We start from the raw sequence: 11242 nt of genomic DNA, 5'->3' as shown, positions 1-11242 counted from the left end.
ATAATGCCTCTTAAAAAATATACACCGTGACAAAAATTTTGTTTGAATGAAATTAAGGGAGGACCCTACACGCAAAAGTTGAAGTCTTGTACAATCATTGTGTCTTCCCGATTCGCACAAATGTTGCACAGAAATCGCACAATAAATGTGTGAAACGCATAACGCAACAGTTGTACTGCGAATACATTGACATAGAATGAAATCAGAATATGTATCATACACCGACACTTTATTTCTCACGTCGAGTGTATTAGTGACTGCACGCGCTTCTTTCTCAAGCGACGAGAGAAATTTCTCTCTCGCTCGTAGAATTTCCATGTATGTGCGACAAGACTATGCGACGCGCAAGGCGATATCTCGTTGCTTCACGAAATGAGCGAGACACCCGTGCTGTACATACTTGATACCAGTGTTGTTAGTCTCTCACTCATACTGTCGGTGCGTGCTTGCTGCTATTCAGAGGAATGCATGAAGAAGAAAAAGTATATCGAAAGCGTGTGTGCAAAAGACTTGAAAAGCGTAGCATATGTCTCGTCCTCAAGCAGAAAGGAGGAGAAAGGTTTTGCTTCTCGCTCGCTTTGCAATGCTGCTTGATACCAGTTGAAACTGTTTGAGTGTAGTAGTTTGGAGCTGCCAAACACAATTAAGAAACGCTAGAGCATTAATTGCGTTATGCCCAACACGCAATCATTGTACTGGTTCCGAATTACATCAACAGTTGCGCTAAAAACGCACAATTTTGTACTGGTTTCGCACCATCCAACTTTTGCGTGTACTCTGCAAAAATACTGAATTTACGAGATTTGTTTTTCTCGGATATTCAGAGTAAGATGAAGTGTTCGGGTATTTTGGCCTCACTTTATTTGCATCCACGATATGCAAAATACATCTTCAAATATGCCTTTAGCCAAAATACCCGAACACTTTACTTTCCTCCAACCATCTGCAAAAATATCACGAAAATTCTTTTTTTCGACCTTCCAGAGTAAGGTCCCCCCTTAAACACTAAATTTTAATTAAAAAAAAGATTTAATTTTCTTTTAATTTTTTTTAAAAGAAACTTCAAGTTATTATGCAACATTTAAAAAGGTCCAGGATGGAGAAAAAAAATCAATTTTTCTATGGAAGAATAAAATAAAATTCTGATTTCAACATTTTTCAAACATTTTGTTTTGAATACTTCAATAGATTCAGACATTTAAAATCAAAATGCTCTTAGTAGTTAACATTTTAAATGCATCGGTTTACGAGTTATTTTGTATTTAAGTTTGATTTTTTTTTAATATGGGTTGGGGAAAAAAGTCATATTTTCTCAATAGATGGAAACACTTAAACATCATACAATACGGAAATTTAGAGACGACAATCAGCACTACAAGTGACGTTTTGACATTGTTGTGGTCGTACGTTTCGGTCTCAAGTTATAGCGCGCGATGGAGTCCAATAAGCCGGAATTCGTCATGTTTTACGTTTTTACTACCTGAGGGATTAAAATGCAACGAAGGCGGCCAAACAAATTTGTGAAGTTTATGGGCCCGATACTGTAACGATTTGCACAGCACTATCTATCTATCTATCATTTATTTAACACGGCACAAATACAAATTAATGTTTGACGGCGCCAATTATATCTGGTGTCTTACTTTCTAAAGTATCTTATAACTAAGAGCTATTTTTTTTATCCTCGCTGCCGTCTACGAGCTGAAAATAAATCTAACTTAAAGCTAGAAAGTTTTTCATCCAAAGCATTGGTTTGTTTTTTTTTATTCTCGCTTATTTTCCGTAGATTTATTTCCGCCAGTGTTGTTGTGCCAATCACCGACGCCCTGAGAGGCGACTCCACCCAGGTTCCTTCGCCCATGCTTTTACTTCCTCATGCGATGAAAGGCGTGATCCATAAGATCTCCCGGTGTCGGCTAGGATTGAATCTAGACCAGTAGGGTTGGTTGTAAGTGGATCACGCTACCCCACAACCATCGACACCTATGTCGGCGTTGGGGTTCGAACCCAGGCGTCGAACGTGGTTGGCGAAAACGTTACCAACTACGCTAGGCCCCCGCCTACGCATTGGTTTGTTGTTTGAAGTTTTTCCATTGCCATAGGCAAGCAACATATGCAATATGTTTCGCTGCTGGGCCAACATATTACGGACTGGCATATCGAGTTGTCCCCCTCGGGCCCTGAGAGTATCGTGTGGGTCTGGTTGCTGTTTCCGGATCCGGGGTCTTAACGTGTTCTTGACGTTTGGTTGGATGTAGGCGGAAGAGAATGGGACTAGACTGGGGCGTGGAAGGATTTCAGGAAAACGTATATGAGGGACATGTAGGATAGGTCACGGCTCGCCAAGACATCACGATAAGGAACAGCCGGGAAACTATTAATTTAGACCTGGCGTCACGGTGTACAGGGCATGACTAATCAACGTGCTCTATGTCGTGATAACCTTCATCACAGGCACAGATACCACTTTTCCTGAGCTCAACACGACGGATATGCGCGTCAAATCTATAGTATTTGGACATAAGCCAAATCATAAGGGACATCACGCAAATGAAATCTCGACCTACATCCCCTTGAACCACGGGTTCGTCGATACCTTGGGGATTATGGAATGAAACCACCTTCCCAGTTCTTCTTTAGTCCATGAATTTTGCCAACTAAATGCGAAAACTTCATTAAAGGCAATTGGTCTTTCATAAAGCCCACTTTAGCCAAAGAGTCCGCTTTCTCATTGTCCGGTATCGAGCAGTGAGAAGGGACCCACGCTAAGGTAATCAGAAACGATTTTTCGGATAAAGCACTCAGATGTTTCCGTAGTTTCCCCAGGAAATACGAAGAGTGCTTAACATCTTTCATCGATCGGAGAGCCGCAATGGAACTGAGACTGTCCGTAAAGATGAAATAATGGTCCGTGGACATTTTTTCGATAATCCCTAGGGTGTACTGAATTGCAGCTAATTCTGCGACGTTAGCAGAAGCAGGATTATGGAGCTTATGGGAGTCGGTTGAATTGTTATTGATGATACCGAAGCCAGTGGACCCATCGAGAAGTGATCCGTCAGTGTAGAACATATTGTCGCAGTTGATGTTTCGATATTTATTGGAAAACATTTTGGGGATCTGCTGCACGCGTAAATGATCCGGGATTCCACGAGTTTCTTCTATCATGGATGTATCGAAAAACACAGTAGAATCAGACGTATTTGATAAGTTGACACGATTTGGAATATTCGAAGAAGGGTTAATATTTTGGGACATGTGAAATACAATGTCATAAAACGGGTTTCAGAATGAAGTTCGATTAACCTTTTAACATTTTCAATCACAGGACGGTTCAAGACTTCACATTTGATAAGTATACGAGAAGACAGGCTCCAGAAGCGGGTTTTCAATGGTAGTACTCCAGCTGTACTATTTAAAAACGATGCTCTGGACTATTTAAACAACCGGCGGATTTTGAGAGAGCTAGGACGGGAGGTTTCTCATTTAGCGGTGACGGAGTTGACGAAAGCCAACCCGTGCGCATTGACAAGACCCTTTTGTCCTTTAAGCTAATCCGGTGAGCCGAACTGGAGTAGAGCAGTCACTTCGGAATGCTAAATAATAATTGCTTCTTTATTGAAAGTTTATTGCTTTTATAGGCAAATGCAATTGCCGAAATGCTTAACTCTATGAGTGTACATGTATGGCCAACTTGGGCTTCTACTGGAAACAGCTGGAGTGACGAGCATCAGAATTGCAACGCTGCATTTTGCGTGCTGTTTGAATCGGGCACCAAGCGTTGCAGTACACTCGCTACCTTGCGGAGTGTACTGTAACGCTTAGGCAACAGGCGTTTAGTTAAACACAGCTGAGTGTGTAACGGAACTTACCTGCGCGGGTCAATGGTTTAATTTAATTTTATTTGTTTATAGTTTACGGTGCCGTACGAAAGAGTTAGTATACGACACAGCTAAGACATCCAAACTCATCGTATGGGTCGACTGCATGCAACCCAAGGTGATACGCAAACAACGATATTGTATTCGCTCCAGTTTGATCAAATGTGTGTTTGCTGCGGAGCGGAAGCAGAAACACCCGTACTCAATAACAGACAATATCGTTGTTTGGTAAAGCCTTATAAGGTCTCCTGGGTGGGCTTCCCACCATAATTCGGTTATTGTACGAAGAAAATTTACGCATTGCTGGCAATTTTTTCATCAGATACCTAATATGACAACCCCAGGTGCCTTTGGAGTCGAACTTGACACCAAGATACTTGTGTACCAAAACCTGAGAAATCGTTTTACCCATTAAATGTGGTTGGAGCTGAGCAGGTTCATGCTTCCTAGAAAAAACTACTATATCAGTCTTCTCCGGAGAGAATTCGATACCTAGCTGTAAAGACCAAGCAGACAAATTGTCCAAGGTATCTTGCAATGGTCCTTGCAAATCGGCAGCTTTGCCGCCTGTGACAGAGACCACACTGTCGTCTGCAAGTTGTCTTATCGTGCATGAATTTGCCAGACATTCGTCGATGTCATTTACATAAAAGTTGTGAAGAAGGGGGCTTAAACATGAGCCCTGGAAAAGACCCATGTAGCTAATGCGAAATCACCATGCGTAAAATGCATGTGCTTTTCGGACAACAAATTGTGCAAAAAATTGCTCAAAATTGGAGAAAATCCTTGTCGGTTAAGTTTACCCGAAAGAATATCAATACAAACGAAAGCCCCCATAATGTCCAAGAACGCAGACGCCATTTGTTCTTTGCGAGCATACGCCAGCTGAATATCTGTTGAAAGCAACGCAAGACAATCATTCGTCCCTTTGGCAAGGCGGAAATTAAATTGGGTATCTTATAGCAGAACATTTGATTCGACCCAGTGGTCTAAACGACGGAGTGTCATTTCCATCAATTTCCGGATACAGGATAGCATTGCAATCGGCCTGTAAGAGTTGTGATCAGAGGCTGGTTTTCCCGGTTTTTGGATGGCGATCACCTTCACTTGCCTCCAGTCCTGCGGTACAATATTTTGCTCCAGGAACTTAATTGAACAAGTTCAACAAGCGCCTCTTGGCAGTGCCGGATAGATTCTTCAACATGTTGAATTTGATTCTATCTTTCGTTGACCGTTATACGATTTTGCATTCTTCGGGCTGTGTTCCAAAGAATGCTCATCGATGTCTCCCTCGACGTCTCGTTTACGAACCAACGCCAGTAACTGCGTTTCATTGCTTTAGCCAATCAAGCTCAGAATAACGTTTAAAGTCGTCGGCCTTTTCCGTATCCCGGAAGGTCAGAAACGCGTCCGGATCTTTGCGTGTAGGCATCGGAGCACTCTTTGTCCCACCACGGAGTAGGAGGCCATTCTTTGATTGTTACGCCAGGATTTTTTTTTTCGATTGGGCTTGTAATGCGGCAAGAATCAAGCCCGTGATGAGGTTGTATTCTTCAAGTGGTGGACGCGGCTTTTTTTACGCGAATTCCGGAATTCACGCGGTTTTTTAACGCGGCACGTATCCCCCGCGTAAAAAGCAACTTTAGTGTATAACAAAATTACTTAAGTTATTTACACAAATTAACATTTGTTGCAAAGACAATTAAAGTACATATTAATTTTACCACAGTTGAGAAAAAAATATTTCAACGTTCAATACTTTTATTGCTAAAAAGTAGCGAACAGACAGACAGATTTTCACAATGATTATGAATTGCATGATTACGAATGTGTGAATATGTTCGCCATTTTGTTTCTTTTGTCGATATTTTTTAAGTTACGTTTAAATAAATACAAATTATTGTTTCTTTGTGTCGCTTGAAAACATCTCAGAACAAAAAATTAAAAGAAAACCCTTTCTCAATAGGAACAATCTTTTCTATTTATTTAAACGGAACAATTTGATACCCTCTACCTGCATCTTCTTGGAGACTGTTTCCGCGTCCTGGCCTAACAAGAGCCAATTAGATAAGCTACGGATCAAAGCAAATGACTAAGGCCGTGGACATACTGGAGCGGCCTGTGCTGTGAAGACGGCTCACCTTGCCTGCGGTAGAATGAACAGAAGCAACCCGCCGGACATGGTCATATATATATGTTAAGCGTTGTTTGACCAATAAATAGTTAATGGGTTCAATGATGGCAATTTCGGTCACGGGTTACTTTAAAACACGTTTTATTATGTCAAAGCCGACGTTTCAAGGATATATTTCCTCGTCCTCAGGGCTTGTTTTGTTTTTGCCCTGAGGACGACGAAATATATCCTTGAAACGTCGGCTTTGACATAATAAAACGTGTTTTAAAGTAACCCGTGACCGAAATTGCCATCATTGAACCCAATATATATATATATATATATATATATATATATATATATATATATATATATATATATATATATATATATATATATATATATATATATATATATATATATATATATATATATATATATATATAAAATGTGGTAAAATTAATATGTACTTTAATTGTCTTTGCAACAAATGTAAATTTGTGTAAATAACTTAAGTAATTTTGTTATACACTAAAGTCGCTTTTTACGCGGGGGATACGTGCCGCGTTGAAAAACCGCGTAAATTCCGGAATTCACGTAAAAAAAGCCGCGTCCACCACTTGAAGAATACAACCTCATCACGGGCTTGATTCTCGCCGCATTACAAGCCCAATCGAAAAAAAAATCCTGGCGTAACAATCAAAGAATGGCCTCCTACTCCGTGGTGGGACAAAGAGTGCTCCGATGCCTACACGCAAAGATCCGACGCGTTTCTGACCTTCCGGGATACGGAAAAGGCCGACGACTTTAAACGTTATTCTGAGCTTGATACCAAGTTTAAAAGCTTGGCTAAAGCAATGAAACGCAGTTACTGGCGTTGGTTCGTAAACGAGACGTCGAGGGAGACATCGATGAGCACTCTTTGGAACACAGCCCGAAGAATGCGAAATCGTATAACGGTCAACGAAAGATAGAATCAAATTCAACATGTTGAAGAATCTATCCGGCACTGCCAAGAAGCGCTTGTTGAACTTGTTCAATTAAGTTCCTGGAGCAAAATATTGTACCGCAGGACTGGAGGCAAGTGAAGGTGATCGCCATCCAAAAACCGGGAAAACCAGCCTCTGATCACAACTCTTACAGGCCGATTGCAATGCTATCCTGTATCCGGAAATTGATGGAAATGACACTCCGTCGTTTAGACCACTGGGTCGAATCAAATGTTTGCTATTAGATACCCAATTTAATTTCCGCCTTGCCAAAGGGACGAATGATTGTCTTGCGTTGCTTTCAACAGATATTCAGCTGGCGTATGCTCGCAAAGAACAAATGGCGTCTGCGTTCTTGGACATCATGGGGGCTTTCGTTTGTATTGATATTCTTTCGGGTAAACTTAACCGACAAGGATTTTCTCCAATTTTGAACAATTTTTTGCACAATTTGTTGTCCGAAAAGCACATGCATTTCACGCATGGTGATTTCGCATTAGCTACATGGGTCTTTTCCAGGGCTCATGTTTAAGCCCCCTTCTTCACAATTTTTATGTAAATGACATCGACGAATGTCTGGCAAATTCATGCACGATAAGACAACTTGCAGACGACAGTGTGGTCTCTGTCACAGGCGGCAAAGCTGCCGATTTGCAAGGACCATTGCAAGATACCTTGGACAATTTGTCTGCTTGGTCTTTACAGCTAGGTATCGAATTCTCTCCGGAGAAGACTGATATAGTAGTTTTTTCTAGGAAGCATGAACCTGCTCAGCTCCAACCACATTTAATGGGTAAAACGATTTCTCAGGTTTTGGTACACAAGTATCTTGGTGTCTAGTTCGACTCCAAAGGCACCTGGGGTTGTCATATTAGGTATCTGATGAAAAAATTGCCAGCAATGCGTAAATTTTCTTCGTACAGTAACCGAATTATGGTGGGAAGCCCACCCAGGAGACCTTATAAGGCTTTACCAAACAACGATATTGTCTGTTATTGAGTACGGGTGTTTCTGCTTCCGCTCCGCAGCAAACACACATTTGATCAAACTGGAGCGAATACAATATCGTTGTTTGCGTATCGCCTTGGGTTGCATGCAGTCGACCCATACGATGAGTTTGGAGGTCTTAGCTGTGTCGTATACTAACTCTTTTGTACGGCACAGTAAACTATAAACAAATAAAATTAAATTAAATCATTGACCCGCGCAGGTAAGTTCCGTTACACACTCAGCTGTGTTTAACTAAACGCCTGTTGCCTAAGCGTTACAGTACACTCCGCAAGGTAGCGAGTGTACTGCAACGCTTGGTGCCCGATTCAAACAGCACGCAAAATGCAGCGTTGCAATTCTGATGCTCGTCACTCCAGCTGTTTCCAGTAGAAGCCCAAGTTGGCCATACATGTACACTCATAGAGTTAAGCATTTCGGCAATTGCATTTGCCTATAAAAGCAATAAATTTTCAATGAAGAAGCAATTATTATTTAGCATTCCGAAGCGACTGCTCTACTCCAGTTCGGCTCACCGGATTAGCTTAAAGGACAAAAGGGTCTTGTCAATGCGCACGGGTTGGCTTTCGTCAACTCCGTCACCGCTAAATGAGAAACCTCCCGTCCTAGTTCTCTCAAAATCCGCCGGTTGTTTAAATAGTCCAGAGCATCGTTTTTAAATAGTACAGCTGGAGTACTACCATTGAAAACCCGCTTCTGGAGCCTGTCTTCTCGTATACTTATCAAATGTGAAGTCTTGAACCGTCCTGTGATTGAAAATGTTGACAGGTTAATCGAACTTCATTCTGAAACCCGTTTTATGACATTGTATTTCACATGTCCCAAAATATTAACCCTTCTTCGAATATTCCAAATCGTGTCAACTTATCAAATACATCTGATTCTACTGTGTTTTTCGATACATCCATGATAGAAGAAACTCGTGGAATCCCGGATCATTTACGCGTGCAGCAGATCCCCAAAATGTTTTCCAATAAATATCGAAACATCAACTGCGACAATATGTTCTACACTGACGGATCACTTCTCGATGGGTCCACTGGCTTCGGTATCATCAATAACAATTCAACCGACTCCCATAAGCTCCATAATCCTGCTTCTGCTAACGTCGCAGAATTAGCTGCAATTCAGTACACCCTAGGGATTATCGAAAAAATGTCCACGGACCATTATTTCATCTTTACGGACAGTCTCAGTTCCATTGCGGCTCTTCGTATTTCCTGGGGAAACTACGGAAACATCTGAGTGCTTTATCCGAAAAATCGTTTCTGATTACCTTAGCGTGGGTCCCTTCTCACTGCTCGATACCGGACAATGAGAAAGCGGACTCTTTGGCTAAAGTGGGTTTTATGAAAGACCAATTGCCTTTAATGAAGTTTTCGCATTCAGTTGGCAAAATTCATGGGCTAAAGGAGAACTGGGAAGGTGGTTTCATTCCATAATCCCCAAGGTATCGACGAACCCGTGGTTCAAGGGGATGTAGGTCGAGATTTCATTTGCGTGATGTCCCTTATGATTTGGCTTATGTCCAAATACTATAGATTTGACGCGCATATCCGTCGTGTTGGGCTCAGGGAAAGTGGTATCTGTGCCTGTGATGAAGGTTATCACGACATAGAGCACGTTGATTGGTCATGCCCTGTACACCGTGACGCCAGGTCTAAATTAATAGTTTCCCTTCAGGCCGAAGGCAGGCAACCGGCTGTTCCTTATCGTGATGTCTTGGCGAGCCGTGACCTATCCTACATGTTCCTTGTATACGTTTTCTTGACATCCTTCCACGCCCCAGTCTAGTCCCATTCCCTTCCGCCTACATCCAACCAAACGTCAAGAACACGTTAAGACTCCGGATCCGGAAACAGCAACCAGACCCACACGATACTCTCAGGGCCCGAGGAAGACAACTCGATATGCCAGTCCGTAATATGTTGGCCCAGCAGCGAAACATATTGCATATGTTGCTTGCCTATGGCAATGGAAAAACTTCAAACAACAAACCAATGCGTAGGCGGGGGCCTAGCGTAGTTCGTAACGTTTTCGCCAACCACGTTCGACGCCTGGGTTCGAACCACAACGCCGACATAGGTGTCGATGGTTGTGGGGTGGCGTGATCCACTTACAACCAACCCTACTGGTCTAGATTCAATCCTAGCCGACACCGGGAGATCTTATGGATCACGCCTTTCATCGCATGAGGAAGTAAAAGCATGGACGCCGGTTCGTTATTCAACGGGTCGTGAGTTAGGAACCTGGGTGGAGTCGCCTCTCAGGGCGTCGGTGATTGGCACAACAACACTGGCGGAAATAAATCTACGGAAAATAAGCGAGAATAAAATAAAAACAAACCAATGCTTTGGATGAAAAACTTTCTAGCTTTAAGTTAGATTTATTTTCAGCTCGTAGACGGCAGCGAGGATAAAAAAAATTGCTCTTAGTTATTAAGATACTTTAGAAAGTAAGACACCAGATATAATTGGCGCCGTCAAACATTGATTGTATTTGTGCCGTGTTAAATAAATGATAGATAGATAGATAGTGCTGTGCAAATCGTTACAGTATCGGGCCCATAAACTTCACAAATTTGTTTGGCCGCCTTCGTTGCATTTTAATCCCTCAGGTAGTAAAAACGTAAAACATGACGATTTTCTTGCTTGGTGGACTCCATCGCGCGCTATAACTTGCGACCGAAACGTACGATCACAACAATGTCAAAACGTCACTTGTAGCGCAGATTGTCGTCTCTAAATTTCCGTATAGTATGACCCGACGCGATAAGTATAACACAAAATATGTTTAAGTGTTGCCATCTATTGAGAAAATATGACTTTTTTTCCCCAACACATATTAAAAAAAATTCAAACTTAAATACAAAATAACTCGTAAACCGATGCATTTAAAATGTTAACTACTAAGAGCTTTTTGATTTTAAATGTCTGAATCTATTAAAGTATTCAAAACAAAATGTTTAATGTTGAAATCAGAATTTTATTTTATTCTTCCATAGAAAAATTGATTTTTTTCTCCATCCTGGACCTTTTCAAATGTTGCATAATAACTTGAAGTTTCTTTTAAAAAAAATTTAAAGAAAATTAAATCTTTTTTTTTAATTAAAATTTAGTGTTTAAGGGGGGACCTTACTCTGGAAGGTCGAAAAAAAGAATTTTCGTGATATTTTTGCAGATGGTTGGAGGAAAGTAAAGTGTTCGGGTATTTTGGCTAAAGCATATTTGAAGATGTATTTTGCATATCGT

This window comes from Wyeomyia smithii, chromosome 3, assembly GCF_029784165.1.
Source record: "Wyeomyia smithii strain HCP4-BCI-WySm-NY-G18 chromosome 3, ASM2978416v1, whole genome shotgun sequence".
Lineage (NCBI taxonomy): Eukaryota > Metazoa > Arthropoda > Insecta > Diptera > Culicidae > Wyeomyia > Wyeomyia smithii.
This window is presented reverse-complemented; position numbering follows the sequence as displayed.